The following is a 9454-nucleotide window of genomic DNA, read 5'->3' as shown; positions in this document are numbered from 1 at the left end:
GCTCAGTGCAACTCACTCCCGTGAGAGAGTTGTGAGACACTAGCAGTCCTTCAAGTCTTGAGGGCCGTCCGGTAGTCCTCTGTAGAGAGAGAGAGAGCTAGGCTATCCCAGTACAGGCAGCAAAACAGCGAGGCAGGTCACCAACTGTCAGCCAGGTCACCAACTCTCAGTCCTCAGCTCCAGAGATGTACATTTCAATCGTGTCGTCTTAAAGGGACCTCAACTTACAGCGACACAGTCCACAGGCTAGGTGTCCCACAGGTAGTGTAGCCTGTAAATTGAGGCACAGAACAAGCAAGGCAGCCACACACTGGTCCTATGATCAAAGAGCCAGAGACAAGAAAAGCGAGGCTCACCGAGCCATTTATCTCTCTGCCCTTCAATTAATCCCACTTGTGTTTATCGGCCAGGTTGGCACAATAAATTAACTACCTCACAAACAATTCAACTTCATCATTATTTAATTTTTGTGGGTCAGGGATACCTTCAAAAAAGTGAGAAGACAAGAGAATGGAAGAAAATATTTGGTACTAACTGATCAGATAAGAGTTTAATAACCAGAATACATAAATAACTCCTACAACCCAACAACAAAAGACTAATAAACCAATTTTTAAAATCATTTTATTGAGGCTCATACAATTCATCACAATACATAGATCAATTGTGTAAAGCACACTTATACATTTCTTGCCCTCATCATTCTCAAAATTCGCTTTCTTCTTGGGTTCCTGGAATTAGCTCATTTTCCTTTTTTGCCCTCCCCCCTCATCCCTTCCTCATGGACCCTTAATAACCAATTTTTTTAAATGAGCAAAGGATTTGAATAACATTTCTTCAAATGGTCAAAAATCACTTGAAAAAATGTTCAACATCAGGAGACATTCTCATTGCCATTGAGTAATGCTGACTCATAGTGACCCTAAAAGAGTAGAACTGTCTATATTAGTTTCCTAGTCCATAACTGTATAGCAGTCGAAAGTCTTGTGTTTCTCCCTCAGAGAGGCTGGTGGTTTTGGATCACTGACCTTGAAGTTAGCAGCCCACCATGTAACCATTAGGGCTTCTCTCAGTTAAGAAAATGCAAATCAAAACTACCATGAGATAACATTTCACATCTACTAAACTGGCTATTATAACAAGTGTTGATAAGGATATGGAAAAATTGGAACATTTCTACACTGGAGGTAAGTAAGATGGTGTAACTCCTATGATTAACAGTTTTATGATTTCTAAACAAGCATAGCATTACCATATGCTCTTATCGTTTAATGTTTAGGTACACATCCAAAGCAATAGAAAGCAGTGACTCAGATACATGCACACCGATACCCATTTCAGCGAATGAATTCATATCAAAGTTGATTAGTGGTTATAGGGGCTAGGAGGAATGAGAACTGGGGAGAGAATAACAGACATAAAAAACAAACTTCTTTGGGATTAAATGTTGTCAATAAATTCCTATATTAATACACAACATTATAGTGAAGATAGTTATGTCACTAGCAATATATATATATATATATATATGAAGACAAAAATATCCCCAAATTACAATTTCTAATACCAATGAAAAATAAGCACAGATGGAAAACATATGCATATATAACCCACAGTGAGAAGAAAAATCAGTTATTCAGAACACTAAAAATGACAAAAATGATAAAAGTAGAAGACATTAAAACAGAAAAAAGGCGTTCCTTATGTCTCACAAGCTAGAGGAAAACCTGAGTATGGGCAACATAGAGACCCTAATCTAACTAAAAGAAAGAAAAAAGTACAAATTAATGAGATGAACTACACTAAATGAAATTAAGGGCAGATTATACATCTCAGAATATTAGAACACCAGAAGAAGATATAGCAATATGAAAAATTAAAGACAAGAAAGACTAAATAAATAAATATATAACCAGTGTATTGTAAAGACTCTGAAGAAGAGGTGGAGAAACAAAATTACTTGAAAAAGAAATGATGGTTGAAATATTAACCAATTTGATGGAAACTATAGGCCCACATGCCCAAGAAGTTCAAGGAACACAAGAAAATTTCACCCTAAATGCATCATGATAAAATTGTTCAAACCAGTGATAAACAGAAACTCTTAAATGCCAACAGAAGGTCATAAAAAAAGGGAGAAAGATAAAGCTGATAGCAGATTTCTTGTTGGCCAAAGTGCTAGCCAGAAGACAAGAGAGCAACACCATAAAGTGTTATAAAAACCCCAAGCCTAAACCAAACCGAAACAAAAAACGTTCAAACCACAAAATATATTTCAAAAGCAAAGATGAAATGGACAATTTCAGACATGCAAAAAAAAATCAGCACCAGCAGACCTTTATTATAGAAAATATTACTGTCTTCCTTTACTCAGGAAAGCTGTGATGAAAAACACAAAGAACAAGTAGCATCAACATTTTATTAGCCCTACCTATTCCCTACTAGCCCATCTTGTTACTTGACAATCTCTTCATCATACTACACTTGCCTTGAACTAATTGCTTCAACAGACCTTGTAATCACCATTCCTGGGGTCCTGGCATATGAGGTTCTCTTTGCCTGAATTGGTACCTGGATTTGAGCCTTGTTGGGTACCTGTATACTTCTTGCCTCTGAATATTCCCTCAGTTATATTATTCACCTTCCTGTGCTTTAGGTTTAATGACCATTTGCCCACTGAGTGCCGGGAAACAGTAACATGGTCGAGATCATTCTACTGAATATAAAAGAATATAAATAGTATAGTTACAGGTACAGCCACAATGGGGTACAGAAATCCTCTTCAGGAAGGCAATCTTTTGTGACAGAGTACAAAACATTCTAGCCTTTGTGTTAAAATTCCAGTCATAACAATTCTTACAGTGTTTTATAAGAGTAAACAATTTCATTGCTTATTTCCCCCAAATTTCAAGAATTAAACTTAACAGAGTTTTACTTTGTTTTATTTCCAATTTAACCTCTGAATAAACTGCAAAGTTGATGTGGAGAAATTAACAAATTCTACTCATCGAAAAAATTCCAGGTCCCGATGATAAACTCATACAGTCACAAGAGAATACTCCAGCGATTCTCACCTCTCTAATGCCACTACCCTTTAATACAGTTGCTCATGTTGTGGTGACTCCCAACCATAAAATTATTTTTGTTGCTTCTTCATAACTGTCATTTTGATACTGTTATGAATCAGGCGACCCCTGTGAAAGGGTCATTTCAACCCCCAAAAGGGGTCACGACCCACAGGTTGAGAACTGCTAGAATAACCAAACCACAGTGAAAATGAAAAAGAAGCAAATTCAAATCATCATGAGGGAGTTTTTGTTTTGTTTTTATCAAAGACTTAAAGACACTAAAGTGTACAGTAAAATATGCCCGTTTGGTTCCCTCTTTCCATAATATAAGGTATCTTCTGATATATCAGAGATACCATAAGTGGATGACTTTAAGCCAAACATTTACTTTCTCATCATGAGGAGACTTGTGGAAAATTGGGAACCAGGAAGAGAGTGTATGTGGCCGACATCTCTATGCTCATATTAAAAGGGGTCTGGGAGACTGAGACGCCCACAGAGGGAGGCCTTCATATTTGTGGGTTGGAGATGCATCCCAGTCCCATTCTCCTAAGTAATAGTTATTTTCCACACTGTTCCCCTGTAATGATTCCAATTTTAAGGTTCTGCTTGCAAGCATCTGATTGCTATTGTACTCATGAAGGTCAACTGCTGGAAGGCTGCCTGAAGGTTGTTTGCCATCAGAGCAATCAGACCCTATGGTCTGTCTGACCCTAAAGAGGGTCCCCTCCCTTCTGATAAAGATTATGGATTGTTTCCCTGGGACACTTAAGGTCAAGCCAGCTCAGAGAAGACCAAGGTTAGGCTGCCATCCTAACTCTAGAATCCAACCATCTTGTTAAATATGTTCCTTCCTGTCACATGTATGTCTCTGGTACCTCCCCTTCCTATTGGTGTATAACCCTAACTTGTCCCCATTCTGTTAAGTGTATGCCTGTAATCCAAGCCCTTCATGTTACATGTGTGTGGCGTGGCCTGCATGCCCGAGATTATATAAGCTTATGAGAGAAGACATTCCTCCCTCCCTCTGGTTCCGGTTGCCATGGGACAGGTGAGTACTTGCATTTTTGTCTGTTGTTTTGAAAACTTACCCCTCAATTACACAACCACCCTCTAGGACCCATTTGGTTGTGGAGGCTGGTCCCCTATAGAGACTAGAAATTGGAATTCAGGATGCTAGCTCTAAGGGAAGGCTTTCTGTGTCGGCTGTAAGGGAATGTCTTTAGCTTTTATTTCTTGGCTCTTTTGTAATTTTCAGGTGGCATGGCATCTATTTCCCCTCATCTCTCTTTTCCTCATCTCCTTTTTATTGACTCAAGACACATACTTCACCAATACTGCCTCTTCAGTGTAACAAAGAAAATTCATTCCCAAATGAGGTTATAACCACAAGTATTGGGGTTAAGATTTACAACACAAGTTTCCTGGGATATAATTTAACCCACAACATTTTTAGTATTTTATTTTATTTATTTTTAATTATTTTTTTTATTTTTAGTATTTTAAATTCTTAAAAATATCAAATATTTCATAACTGACTCGCACCTGACTCATCCCCAAATCAAGGTCCAACTTTTGGGGGCAAATCTTATTATGGGCTTGTGTTCCTCACTTCATGTTTCCTTTCAGCATCTCTGATGGCCTATGCTGAGCCCTTGCATGTCCCAACTTGAAATCCTTTGAGGTTTCCTATGTAACTTGTTCCTGAAAGGATGATTCCTCAGAGGTCAGAAGAGAAGCAATAGGTTCCGTGGTCTCAGTTTTGCTTTATCATTCGATGGCAATTCAGTACAAAAGGGAAGTTATTAGTGATGCCAATGTAATGAATGAAATCACCACTTCAGCAGAACAAGTAACAAATAATGCCTCTAATACCGATTGCATTTTGAAGTCTCATAAAGCTACATTTCCAGTATTAGTTTTCTAAACCTTAGAGTCTTGACATCATAAAGAGAAACCGAGAAGCAGAAGCTGGGGCAGAGGGCAGAGAATCCGGGTGGAGACTCATCATTACAGTTCAGAAATGGATGAGGATGGACAGAGTCATGATAACATTTTATCATTGTGCTATAAGAGCACCCGGTAGGTTCACCTAATGTGGTGCCGATGAAGATAGAAAGAGAGAAGTGGGAACTGTCTTGAAAAGATGCTATTTTTTATGATTCATGGGACATACAACTATCACATACATTTCCCCCTCTGATATTTACTGGGAATTGCTTTCCCATTATAGTCCATGCTGCTACTGGTCAATTTGTCATATTGTGTCCACAAACTTCTCCACTTTGAAATTGTTCAAATATACAATCAAGATGCATTGATAGTATTGGTGATTGAACAGAATAGTAGTTGGAAAATATCACCTTGGGGATAGAAATGAAGCTGGAGATAGCATGATCAAAGACTTCTTTTTTTGAGTGGAAATATACCTTTAAAAAAATACAATAGCTGCCACCAATACACTGGTGCTTGATGTTCCAAAGAAAGAAGATAATATGTGCATTCTCTTATAAGTTTCATTGCCTTTGAAACAATTCTGAAGAGAATAATCCTAGTTCAACATTATGACTTGGGAGTTGAATTTTTCCCATGATAAAAATATAATTTTTGTGGCTTCAACCTTGATTATTTAAAAGAAAGGAATAGAAAAAAAGTCCATATAGTATTAATGAAATGCTTCCCTTTCGTTAAATCAAATACTGATTAAAATTTGTGTTAGAAATTGGTTAAATACACGGCAAAGGAAGAGATGGTGGAAAAGAAGGGGAGTGCCAATAAACCCAGGGACCAGGGAAGAATAAGTGACTTAAAATTGATGGCAAGGAGGGCATACGATGCTTGGGGGAGGGGGGGGAGCTTGATCAAGGGCATTGTAGTTGAGAGGAATTACCAAAACCCAAATGAAGGCTGAACATGATAGTGGGATGAAAGGAAAATAATTGGAAACAGGAAAGAACTGGGAGTCATAGGGCACTTATATAGGTCTAAATACAAGCATGTATAAATGTAATTACATTTATATACAATGACAGGGAAATAGAGATATGTACATATGTTTATTTATAAAGTATTACGGTAGCAGATGGACATTGGGCCTCCAATCAAGTACTCCCTCAATGCAAGAACTCTTTGTTCTAATAACACAGCACTCTGTGATGTTCACCATCCCTGACATCACTGAAGACAAAATGGGTGCATAAGCAAATGTGGTGAAGAAAGTTGATGGTGCTCAGCTATCAAAAGATAAAGCATCTGGGGTCTTAAACGTTTGAAGGTAAACAAGCGTCCATCTAGCTGAGATGCAACAATGCCCACATGGAAGAAACACAGCAGCCTGTATGATCATGAGGTGTCGATAGGATCAGGTATCAAAGAACAAAAAATCATCATTGTGAATGAGGGAGCGTGCCAAGTAGAGACCCAAAGTGCATCAGTAGTCAATTGGACACCCCCTGTCAGAATGGCCACAAAGAAGAGAAGAGCCAGTCAGGGTGCAATATAGCATCAATGAAACACACAACCTTCCTCTGGTTCTTTAATGCTTCACCGCACCCCCTAACATGACCCCAATTCTGTCTTACAAATCTGGCTAGACCAGAACATGTATACTAGTAGAGATAAGAGCTCACAACACAGGGAATCCAGAACAGACAAACACCTCAGGACCAATAAGGGGAGAAGCAATACTAGGAGGGTAAGGGTTGGAGGTGGGGTGGGGAGTAAGGGGGAAGCTATCACAATGATCGATGTATAGTTCCCATGCCAGGGGGACGAACAGCAGAAAAGTGGGTGAAATGAGACAGCAGTAGGTGTAAGACCAAAAAAAGAGAATAACTTATAAATTATCTAGTGGGCATGGGGGAGGGAGGGTGGGAGAGGGCGTGGAAAAATGAGCTGGTGCCAGGGGCTCAAGTAGAAAGAAAATGTTTTGAAAAAGATGATGACAACATGCACAGATGTGTTTGACAAAATAGATATATGTATGGATTGTGGCGAGCTGTCAGAGCCCCCAATAAAATGATTTACATTTACAAAAGAAAAGAAATTGGTTAAATAATAAACCTAATAAAATGTGTATCAAAAATATGTCTAAAATTTTTTTTTGTTTCCTCTATTTTTATGTTGCAGTATTTTCTAAATGAATATTTTTAATGCACAGAAATAAAATCTGCATGCAACTTTAGAGAGATCTGAAACCCAACAGAAGTAAAAATGCCTGAATTCTAGAATTTATCACCGTGGTGTAAGAATAAATGTCAGAACGGGGGAGGAGGAGAGACTGGAGCACATCCTGACCCACTAGGCCTTGAGGACGATGACCCCAAATAGAGCAGCCAGTCCACAGAGAGGGCCACATGGCCAGCCCCACTATGAGACGTGATGCCCCTCACTGGCCCATGGCCCTGCAGGAGACAACACCAGTGACACAGTGTGGGAATTGCGCCTGATCTGACCCCGCCACGCTGAGGCAAGGCAGCGGAACAGCAGGGGAGGGGAGTAGCAAGATCCCCAGGGAATGATGAGGGTGGACATTGGAGATAGGGCATGGTGCCCCAACAGGCTAGACTGGAAAACACAAGTTTTTCTTGCTTGGTATATTTTAATTTGTTCTTCGTCAGTGGATTGATGTTGCTGTTTTGTTGTACATTGTTGCTTGGTTTTGCTCTGTCTTGTTTTTATGCATGTTGTCTCCGCAGGCCTGTCTGGATAGGACAGGCTGGATGAACAATCTGGAGGAGAAAACAACGGGACTGACAGTTCCGGGGGGACATGGGAGAGGGGAAGGAGGGGGGAAGGGAAGAGGTGATAACAAACCCAGGGACAAGGGAACAACAAGCGATCCAAATTGGTAGGGAGGCGGGTGTGGGAAACCTGGTAGGGCATGATCAAGGGGAATGTAACAAAGAGGAAGTGCTGAAATCCTGGTGGGGACTGAGCATGATAGTGGGACAGGAGGAGAATCAAGGGAAATAGAGGAAAGAGCTGGGAGGAAAAGGGCATTTATAGAGCTCTAGATAAAGACATGTACATATGCAAATATATTATATGAGGATGGGGAAATAGATCTGTGAGCCTACATTTATAGGTTTAGTATTAAGGTAGCAGAAGGACATAGGGCCTCCACTCAAGTACTCCCTCAACACAAGAATACTTTGTTCTATTAAATTGGCATTCTATGATACTCACCTCAGATTTACTACAGGATGGGTAATGCATTCTTTTCGATTGACTAACTACAGTAAATAGTTGCTTTAGAAATCAATGTTTACCGGACCTTTTGACAAACCTACCCTCTATTGCTTAGGTCTATTTCTTTCACGTGTTAATGTTTACCTTACTAGTCTTTGCACTGCTATAGCTAAACCAACTATTATTGCTGTAGTAGTAATGCTCAAAAGATCTAGACCAATGACTTCTTCATTACAAATGCCTTTTTTCAACAACATAAACAGTGATTGTACATATGGACCTCAACTGATAGAACACACAGGAATTAAATTGACTACATAAGCAGAAATCAAAGATGGAGAAGCTAAATATTAGCAGCCTAATGAGGCAGGGGACAACTGTGGAAGAGACCATCAATTGCTCCTCTGTAAGTTCAGGTTTAAGTCAAATAAAAATAAAACAAATCCATGAGGGCCAAAATAAAAGGATCCTGAGTTACATCTCACTTGATAATGATAATTGGAGAACAGATTGAAGTTGTTAAAATTTTGAGAGAATACTGAATGCAGGCAAAATAAAGCTAATTAATTTCCAATGGAAATGGAAAAGCAGACAGTAGCAGAGGGAAAACATGTTTGAAATTCTATTTTAGCTGAAAATGAAGGAGAGACAATGCAGAACTCCCGATAAACATACTGAGTCTGTTACATCTGAATAAAGAGTAGCTGAAGAGACACAAAATAGAGCACATCAGGATGAATAAATTCAAGCCAGATTCAACAGAGGATGTAGAACAAGGGACCTCGTTGCTGGTAGCAGATGGAGCTTAGCTAAAAGCAGAGAATATCAGAAAACTGCTTATCTCTGCTTTACTGACTACGTAAAGACATTCGACTGTGTGGGCCATACAAATTATGGATCATGTGAAGAATGGGAATTTCAGAACACTTAGTTGTGTTCATGCAGAATCTGTACACAGATAAAGAGGCGGTTGGAACAGAATAAAGGGATTCCGTGGTTTAAAATCTGGTAAGTTGTAGGTTTTTAGGGTAGTAACCTTTCACCACACTTACTGGATCTGTCGGCTGAGAATATAGCCTGAGAAAAAGAAGGTAACATCAGGACTGGAGAAAGACTCATGAACGATTTTCGAGACAACATACTTTAGACAGTTATAAGGAGGGAGCAGTCCCTGGTGAATGATACCATGCTTGCTC

Source organism: Echinops telfairi, unplaced genomic scaffold (assembly GCF_000313985.2).
Source record: "Echinops telfairi isolate 266 unplaced genomic scaffold, ASM31398v2 ScPeMD7_655;HRSCAF=1070, whole genome shotgun sequence".
Classification (NCBI taxonomy): Eukaryota; Metazoa; Chordata; class Mammalia; order Afrosoricida; family Tenrecidae; genus Echinops; species Echinops telfairi.
The sequence above is the reverse complement of the archived record's forward strand: the minus strand, read 5'-3'. Positions refer to the sequence as shown.